The 9591-nt window shown below is 31.0% G+C and overlaps 1 protein-coding gene across 6 annotated transcripts in view; it reads right to left on the bottom strand.

Moving 5' to 3' along the window:
- LOC123006926 (homeobox protein abdominal-A homolog) overlaps window positions 1–9591 on the bottom strand; it is a 124134-nt gene that overhangs the window by 60864 nt on the left and 53679 nt on the right. For all 6 annotated transcript variants that reach the window (XM_044401853.1, XM_044401858.1, XM_044401855.1 and 3 more), the window contains one exon: window positions 8833–8859. The gene's annotated coding sequence lies outside the window, so the exon portion shown is untranslated. The remainder of the gene's footprint in view (window positions 1–8832; window positions 8860–9591) is intronic.

Genomic DNA, 9591 nt, shown 5'->3' with positions numbered 1-9591 from the left:
AAAATTTGCAGAAATTTATTAAATTATTATTATTAATTCCAAGCTTAAATATTTGTTATACTTAATAGTTTTTAAATATTAAATTGTATGGTGGAAAAATTGTAGTGCATTTGCAATACAAAGTAGTGATTTCGCTACATCAACAGAGTGTGACAGAATTTTTGTAAAATTTTTTTTCGTTAGCTATAAAAAATATTAAAAAAATTAAATAAAATTTTGAACATCTGACACATTTAAGCAATAACATAGTGCAACTGGTTGCCACAATCGTCGCTATCATTCTGATAAAATGCACAAAGAAGTGGCAAACAAAAGGTTGGCAATGTCCCGCTTGCAAATGAAGGATAATTTACGGCGTCAACCCCATGAAATGGTCGATTTTTCTCGTTCAACTTTATCGCTCTTGTCTTGTAATTTAAGTGTCCATAATTTAGTTCACATAACGATCTCGTCGTTGCATTAATAAAAAGTTCGCTCGGTCTGGTATGTGCACCGCTTCGGAAATTTGCTTCTCCTATTTCCTCGAGGGAAATAAATAGACGAAAAACACGGTATGAGCATTTCGTAAACATGGCTTGGGGTGGCAGATTGTTGAAACCCCAGAGATATCTGTATTGTGCGTGTTTGGAAAAATTGTATCTCCTCAAATGACCCTGTCGCATGTGTAGTGAATGGCGCTTCACCTAAAACTAAGACGTTCAGCACAAATTGAACCGAACCGAATATGCAGTTTGGTTAAACAGGCGGTTAAAGGTGGAGCAATATTCATTAATACAAAACCAGCCGTGAAAAACTCCGAGCTTTTTACGCTCTGCAAAAACTTCACTATAAACAATAAAATATTCAACTGTATATACTATTTTCTTTTAAAAACATATTTTTTCCTTAAAATTTGTTAGATAAATAAATTACTAGATAAACTCGTTCAAATCTAATTTTTATATTATTTTATTAAATTAGTAGACTACATTTTTAACTCTAGATAGTTAAGTTAAGTTAAGTACCTGACATGTTTTCCATTTTAGTTGCAAATGTTCTCCAGAAATTTTTAAGTCGGAGTGAGATATTATTTAATGGTTAGTTGACCCTTAAGGGCGCAATTACTGGCCATGTCCCGCATATATTTGAATAATAAAGTCGTCGTGTTTTAGAAATAGTGATTTTTGAGCTACCGGAGGCCAAGCGACCGGTTCTTAACGTGTTATAGGCGGAGCCGAGATAAGGATAAATAATTGCGGACTCGAGCGTCCTGCGGAATTAAAATTACGGAATAAAATGCAATATTTCTTCAATTTAATGGGAAAATGAGATATAAAAATTATTCGAATGCATAATTTAATATGCACTTGAATATTTAAGAAAACTTCAAGTAGATAAGCTGTCATAATTTGCTAAAATTACGATACAGAAGATAACAATTTCTTATAAAGGTTTATTTACACCATTTCTTATGTATATTATGTTGTAATTTCAAAATTAATGACGTTACATTCAAACGATCTTCGATCCGTTTCGGTCATCAAGTAGCGGAATGGTCGACGTAATTGATATCTAAATGTGTCTAGACTAAAATTATTTCCAGACTGATTAAACGTTTTTACTCGATCGAGGATTAAAACTTACTTTCATTACTCCCACATTCTTATTTAGTAGCAAATCTATTCGAAAAAAGTGAAATTAAAATCGTTGATTAGTTCCACCTGAGTTACTACTAGTTTTCTTTTAATTTTATTTATTAATTACATCAACAAGTAGTTTAAGAAAAAGAAAACGATTTTGTGAGCAATTGGAAGATTTATGGTCCTGGATATAAAGTCTCTCTTTTGCTCCATTCCATTTCAAACTGTCACATCTCTAACTTTTATTATCTCTCCCCGAAGAAAAAAACTGGCTTTTCAGAGGTCGAACTGATAATTTAATTTATGTCTAACTTTTCTTATCTTTTTAAATTAATTGAAAACAAAGTCTTCCAATACGATGTAAGCATTGACAAACTAAATCAAACTACTTAATTTAAAAAATACTCTGTAGAGCCCGAGTAATTTTAGACCGCTCAATACAAATTTAACTAAGTTCAAAAATTGATTAAAAATTAATTGTGCAAACTTAAAATTTTGAGTTCCTCTTCCATAATTTTTTTAATTTAATTTTTGTTTAACATTTTCTAGTTTTTGATTAAAAAAACAGCAATACCAATCATAAATAAAAATTACAAAATAGGTGCCTAAACCTAACAAGGTAAAACGATTAGGATTTTTTTTTTCTATTTCTCGAAACGATTTTAATTCCCTTTTTAACCCTCTCTTCTTGAAATTAAGTGAAAGAATCCTCTGAAATCGTCTTGGAATTAATTCCCAGCTCGTGGTTGCCATTCCGGGCGCATTTAATAGCCTCGAAGCTTTCTCGAGTGTCAGGCGAAACCCGAGCTGAAAATTTCGAAAGCTCGCTATCGAACCCAATAATAAGAAGAAATAGTGGAGGGAAAAGCACACAAATTTGTGTCTATACTGTCTGGTACAGGCGAACAGGCAATGTTTAAGTTAGTAAGGACAGTCTCACGGGGAGATGTTGAACAGAGAAAGCTTCTTGCTGAATAAGAGACGGGGCGTGATCCCATCTTATATACTTATGTAGTTTCCAAGGTGCAACTTTGAAACATAAACTTGGCAAAATACTGGCTACTGCAAGCGAGGCTTGAACGTATAAACGCCTTTTTCGGAGAAAACGGACAATTATTAATGAAACTTATAAACAGGAATGGCGAACGAAACATCCAACAAAATGACGGTTTGATTCGAATTAACATAAGCTCTAATATTGCTTTACGGTTAATCCAGATAAGAATGTCACGCTTAGATACGTTTAGAAATAAAATATTTACTACCACGAATTATGAAAATTTTATGCAAAATAACCAGAAATTATTTATTTTTATCATTTGAAATAAGTTTTGCATCAATTACTTATTACAAAAAAAAAATACCAGAAGTGGTAAAATAATTCCCAACAAATCGGGAGATTAAACTTGTCGTAAAATAGGTTTAAACACATCCAGGAACTGAACTCTAATGTATACTTACAGAAATAATTTTGAGTTTTTAGTTTAAGCTTAATCTTCAAATTATGTTAGACTGGAATAAGTAGCCCAAATCCCAGTTGAATTAAAATTTAAAAAAAACAGATCAGGTAGATATAAATAAGTCTAAGAAAAAAATAGTTTAATTTTGTTTTTATTTAAAATCCATTTTTAGATTTAGACTTTTTGCGCCAGAACTCGCGCCCCAGAGAAAATGTTCAAGTAAGGTAAGATACCAAGAACATGAAAAAATGATTCAAAAATTCTATCTGTCAAAATATTTTGACATTTATTTTTTGACATTTGATATTTTTTTATATCTATTTAATGATACTGATAATCTTGTATATGTTTTTTTTTACAATTGTTTAGTAAAAGGACAAAAATTTTGCCAATAAAAGCTACAAATAACATTGAACAGAGTTACAATTTAGGATACAGCTTCCTTGTTTTCTCTTTTAATAGCTTATAGCAAAAAAACTTGGAAAAATTTTTTTCCAACAGAAATAAATAGAGTCAAAGTGCAAAATTTAAACCCTCATAAGTTCGAAATTTTTTTGATAATCTTTTTTAACATTTTGTCCATATAAATAACAGTTTGTTATAATAACAGTACAATGAGCGGTATTGAAAATGTAACTAAAGATGTAATTCAACTGACTATAAAACAAAAAACAAAATTAAGTATGTTTTCAAAATTAGAAAATAATCAGAAAATGTAAGCTTACAGTAAATAAAATTTTTATAAGTATACTTAATTACCTTATTGATTTAAGCTTATTTTTTAAATTAAAAGTTTAGAAGTTAAATTGAAGATTATTGGATTCTGTACCTAACTAAACTAGAAATAAAAAGGTAATTTAAGCTTTAAATAAGTAAGTAAGAAAAAAAATATTTTGGTCTTAAATAACTGAATCTGAAATACAAAAATTTAAAATTTAATTAAAATAATTACAATGACAATTAGAAAATCATTTGTAACAATTTAATTTATTCGCCTTGGATTATACCTAAACCCAAAATAACTGTATTCTGATGTAGTTCAAGTTATCTTACTTGTGCATGTAGATTTCTTTAACTTGATGACCGAATAAATAAAATAAAATATAAAAAACCTGAAATTTCAATATTTTTCTGTCTTGAGTTTGCATCTTAAAAAATTAAAAACTCATTTTGTAGGCACAAGAATCCCTTTATCTTAGAAAATCTCTCTTAAGCTTTCAGTCCAATCCTACCCCTTGTACAATATTTTATCATTAAATTTCCGCATAAAATTAGAATACGTAAAAGTTTCCAGCCGACTCCCGGATGCAGTCTAATTCCCGGAATTATAACTCCTCAGCATAAAACTCTAACAAACCACAGAATATTAGGAAAATTTCGCAAAAAAATCAATACCACTTCAATTAGTGAAATTCGAGGCAGATCAGGTGTCGGAATTGAGTTACGTGTCTTCGTCTAAAGGTGCTCGATGTGTGCGTATTTATTTATGCTTTGCCCGAGAATGGAGCACGCTCGGGGGCCGTAAACCGTTTATGTTTATTGAATTACACTGTTACGTCTAGCATTAACGTCGTCCGAATGTTATTATTGCCTTTGCCATATGCTATGGAATGTAACGATCTGCTTAAATTTACTTGATTCGCAAACGGTTTACTATGCAGGTAAGGGAAATAAAATCGGAGGTTTATCGACGAAGAGATGCCCTGTGCTGATTGTTGTTCGTGCACTGCTTATTTGGCCAGATTAGAAATAGAAAAGTTAAATTTAGATGAGTTTTAGAGATGGAAGACGAATTTTCAAGCGCAAAGCTTTCAACCAGAGGAGCGGTAAGGTGGATAGAGGGGCTATATTTTGACTAGATATGACCTGATTTATAAGACTAGGGATGAGATAAGGCTAATGGAAACACATCTCCGGCAAAGCTTCAGCCAGTTTTTTAAATAAAATACCAAAAAAATCTTCAAATCAAAAAAATTGCATAACATTTATCCCAAATCTCTTTTCGATGATTTTCAGATAGCAGAATATGATGGCCCAAATATGCTACACAATGCCGGAATGAGCAATAGGGGAGTAAAGCCATAAATCCAGTCATAATCGGGGTTGAAATGGTTAATGTTTTTTGACGCATGTTTTGAGGTAAATAAAACCGAGAATGCGAGGATAATTGCCACTTGGCGTTTTTATTCTTATCTATCGAAAATAAAATATTTTATGACAACAAAACGTTCTCAAGTTTCTGTTAATTAAACAAATTCGTACTTGAAAATACCTACACAATTTAGACACTTTATTATCTAAGATTTTAAAACCTAGCTCCGCTATTTCTTTTAAAAAATTATAGCACAAGGACGAGAAATTGATTATTATAGAAATATGAATGTGCGACCTAAATCGCAGAACAAGTGTTTATATCATCTTTTTTGCTGCTGTTTATTGAGAGTAATAATGTTACACAAACAGTCATAAATTGCAAAAGTGTCATAAATTAAATAATCTAGAAAGTATAGAAACCTGTAGGCTGTGTTAAAGTCCCTCTAGTGGATATAGTCCAAAGTATGAATTCTCATCAATTTTAAAACTCTATTAATAAAATTTATCTTTCGCATAGTTTTTTTATTGCTTTTTTCCATTTTCTTTCACATACGTTTTATTGACCTTGATTCAATCGCAATAAATTTATGATTAATTACAAATTCATCCTCTCTACTATTTACCTACACAACTCAATTTACAACAATTACAATTAATTGTCGAGTATTATCGTTGAGTGGATAATAGTTTTGCTTAAGTAAACAAGAAATTTTAAATAAATGGTCATGACCTTAAAATGTTTTAGTGATTTATGGGACCATTATGGTGTTTTGTTGGTTGCGTCCCAAACTTGCTGCAACAATACGGTCTGTTTTATTTCTCTAGCGTTTAGAATTATAAAAATAGACTTGGTTTTTATACACAACATAATTTTTAAAAGTATAAACAAACAAAATGTCGTTTAGAAACTGTTTCAACAATACAGTGTTCCAAAAAATAACAACTTTTAAACAAAATTCCAGACACTTTTACGAGTTTAAAATCAGCGAATCATTCCACCAATTTTAGTAATTATTCGATCCCGGTTTAAATAAAGCTGGCGCCAAATCTGGTTTAACCTACGCCATCTAGGGCCAAACCGTCCAAGTTTGTCTCGATTATGGTAGCCATGAAAGTGTTGGCCCCTGATTGGTCGAGCCTTCGCGGCCATGATTCCCGTTTGTCAGTTGTTGAAATATATTATCGTCTCGTACGTCCCATTCCGAAACATCGGACCAATGAGGGGTGCGTAGGTTGAGTTTAGTCAAGCGGCCATTCCAAACTAGGAGGAGCCTAATTTGAGATAAATGACTGCCCAAACGTCGGAGTGGGGGACATAAATAAAGTCATTCCCAACGTTGGAAAATGGAGATAACCAAAGTTTCAAGTTTTAATTGAGTCTTGCGACTGTATAAAAATTGGATTTTTGAAATTGCCCGGATTTGTTCCGAAAAACTTCGGATATTAATTGAAGCAATTGCGACAAGTGATGAGATTGATTGTTGGCGCAAGCCGCCGGCAAAGTGGGCCATAAAAGGTTAACTTTTATGTGTCGTAAAGTTTTAAGAGTCGATGAAACGCATCCACAGACAACCTGCTTCAACTTGGCCTGATGCACACGTGCCGATCGTTACAATTTTTTGAAATCATTTATTTGTCAATAAAATGCGTTTATAACCGTCTTTGATCACAAACCGTTACATATTACAATTTAATGACTCGAAAACAATACCGACAATAAAGCTCCAATTATAAACTTTTATCACTTGCTTTTGCACAAAATCAACTAAAAAACCTATTCCAAAAATTCTAACTGTAAGGATTAAATCGATCCTCAAATCGTGAGAGAGTCAGTTCAAGCCAATTAGTAAAAAGAAAAATGTTTAACCATATGTTCAAGCCTTATTTTTATATCTTAATGACATTTAAAACATTCATAAAAAATTCCTGGCCATATATGAAGCTGAAATCGGTGTAATATTGAGTGAATAACTCTGTAAGCGACCCAAAACCGGTTTGAAAGCCGACGGAGGTCATATCATCTTATTTCAGTGTTTTTCTGCCATTATTAGTTACATTAAAAAATATTGAAAATTTACAAGTAAAATAGGTTTTATTTCTAGTTTCTTCACTTCAATTTTTGATGGCAAATTAATAAGTTAGCATATTGTTATATTTTACCTACGTACATGTAGAAAATAAAACAAATAAGGTATTTCGGTATAGAATTCTCAAATATTACCTACAAAAATATGTTCTTCAACACCTCTACTACTAAATTATATATGTATGTATATTTTTTTACTTATTTAAAATATTGTTAAAAAGCATTTTATAAACGTTACAAATACCTAACAGTATTAGAATTGTGAATGGCTTGCTAGTTTGTATTAAAGACAAAATATTAAGTTGTTTCTTCCATTCCAAAATATTTTGGTTTAAAGTAGGTAAGCAATCTAACGACAACATGTGAAAACCACACAAACTTTTAAACATTTTGTTAGTTTGTAAGTCTTTTTTTAAGTACCTAATATTTTTTCCAAAAATTTTTAAGTAACTTTGTGCTTTTTTGGGCTTAAGAAAAAGTTTATAAGTTTATGTGTTGTTAATTAGATAATATTTATAAATTAAATCTAATTAAAAAATAGCAGAAAAACCACAAGAATAAAAGACATAACAAATTAGTTATTTTATGAGTATGAGTTATCATGAAAATATTTCCTTTAACTGCGGTCCAACTTATTTTAGTTGTTCATAATTATTTTAGAAATTGTTGAAACCTGAACTTTTTCTTTAAAATGTCTATAAGAGTTACCCTATCACAAAGCTGTTGTTAATTTAGTCTCTTCCTATTCTTTTAATTTGTTTATACTTTGATATTGTTTTTAAAATGTCATTACAATTTTCGTATTTTTCCAATTCTTAAAAAATATCTGATTTAAATGAGTTTTTAGCATTTCGTTATCTAAATTATTTTAAAATATTCATTATGTGATCTCCTTGAAAAATGTAAAAGAAAAATTGTAGAATAGTTATTGTTTAACATTAATTAGAAGCAGAAAAACAAGTTTTATTTCTTACTCGTTCAATTAAATAAATCACTGTCAGATTCTCAGACATCTACTAACCTCAACTTTCATCCGACCTTATCATTAAGTTATATTTAATATTAATATGACAGCCACACTCTTTCAGTTTTAATTAAGATAACTTTACCAATAAAAAAGTCGAAGGTCTTGATATTAAAAAACACTGCTTTCCCTTGTGTTTGTTGTATCAAAATATTTTTTTCTGTCAGTCGGTCATCAAGTTCAAGGTCCATCCGCGTACACCGGAAGGAAATACGGTAACTAGCGATTGTTAGGCCGATGTCTATAAAATACTGGGTGCGGTGGTTTTACGATCTACGACTTCTGACTATAACACAGTGTTTTACGACCCGCGCCCTGACCTGCCTCAAACGTTTTATTCGCCGCGTTTATTGCGTTTTTATGGTCGTTATAGTGTAATTTGTAAATGTGGGACATTCTACTAATTTTGGATGGGTTTGATATTGCTTTACAACTTTACAACTTGCCACCAGTATGAATGAAGCGTATTTTATATGCCAGTGTCGTGTTTGTTTTGCTGAGTCGTAAACTTATTTTATTGCACGGTGATTATTTCTAAAGTCTACTTACCGAATTGAAACGACCGAAGCACAAAATCTGAAAAAAAAATCTCTTATTAAATTCTAAACTTCAAAAAAGGGAAAACTAAAAGCTATAATTATATTGGTTCATGTACCTATATCTCGGATTCAGACTCCGCCCTCCGATACCTGCCATCTTGATTTCTAACCTCAATTATTTTTTCATAATCTCAAACATGCAAATTTTTTATGCATATACGGTCGTAAATCTCGACGAGCGCTCTTGAAATCGTTTTACTTCGATGAATACTAAATTCCTGACCTAGAGTAACTACCAAATTTTCATTCTAAACATATCCGACTGTATGAACAAACCTTTGCATTATTTAAGATAGCATCTCTTCATCTCAAAATTTATGAATAGAGAGAGATATCTCGGCAAACTTGAAGAATTGTTTGCTAACAAAGTTGACTAAAATATTGCACTTGTCATAACTGTAAAGAAAGGTGCTTTAGGCACCTGGCAAATAGAAAACGTAATTTTTTCTAATTAAATTTACTCAAGAAACTTTTACAAAAATCTTTTTAATATGCCAGGTGAATGGACTTGGATGTGACCCTATGTCAGCAGGTCTTGATATCTTTATTGCAATCTTTTGCAATGATTGGATTGTCGTAACTGTATAATAAAAATAATAATAAAAAAGTACATTTCAATACATAAAATACAACAAATTACAAAATTTTATGTAAACTTAGGTACATTTAACAATTACAGGTATGCCAAATGTTATTAATTACAAAACTA

This window comes from Tribolium madens, unplaced genomic scaffold (assembly GCF_015345945.1).
Source record: "Tribolium madens isolate multiple individuals breed KSU strain unplaced genomic scaffold, Tmad_KSU_1.1 Scaffold_3;HRSCAF=73;Tcas5.2_LG2, whole genome shotgun sequence".
Classification (NCBI taxonomy): domain Eukaryota; kingdom Metazoa; phylum Arthropoda; class Insecta; order Coleoptera; family Tenebrionidae; genus Tribolium; species Tribolium madens.
The sequence above is the reverse complement of the archived record's forward strand: the minus strand, read 5'-3'. Positions and strand labels throughout refer to the sequence as shown.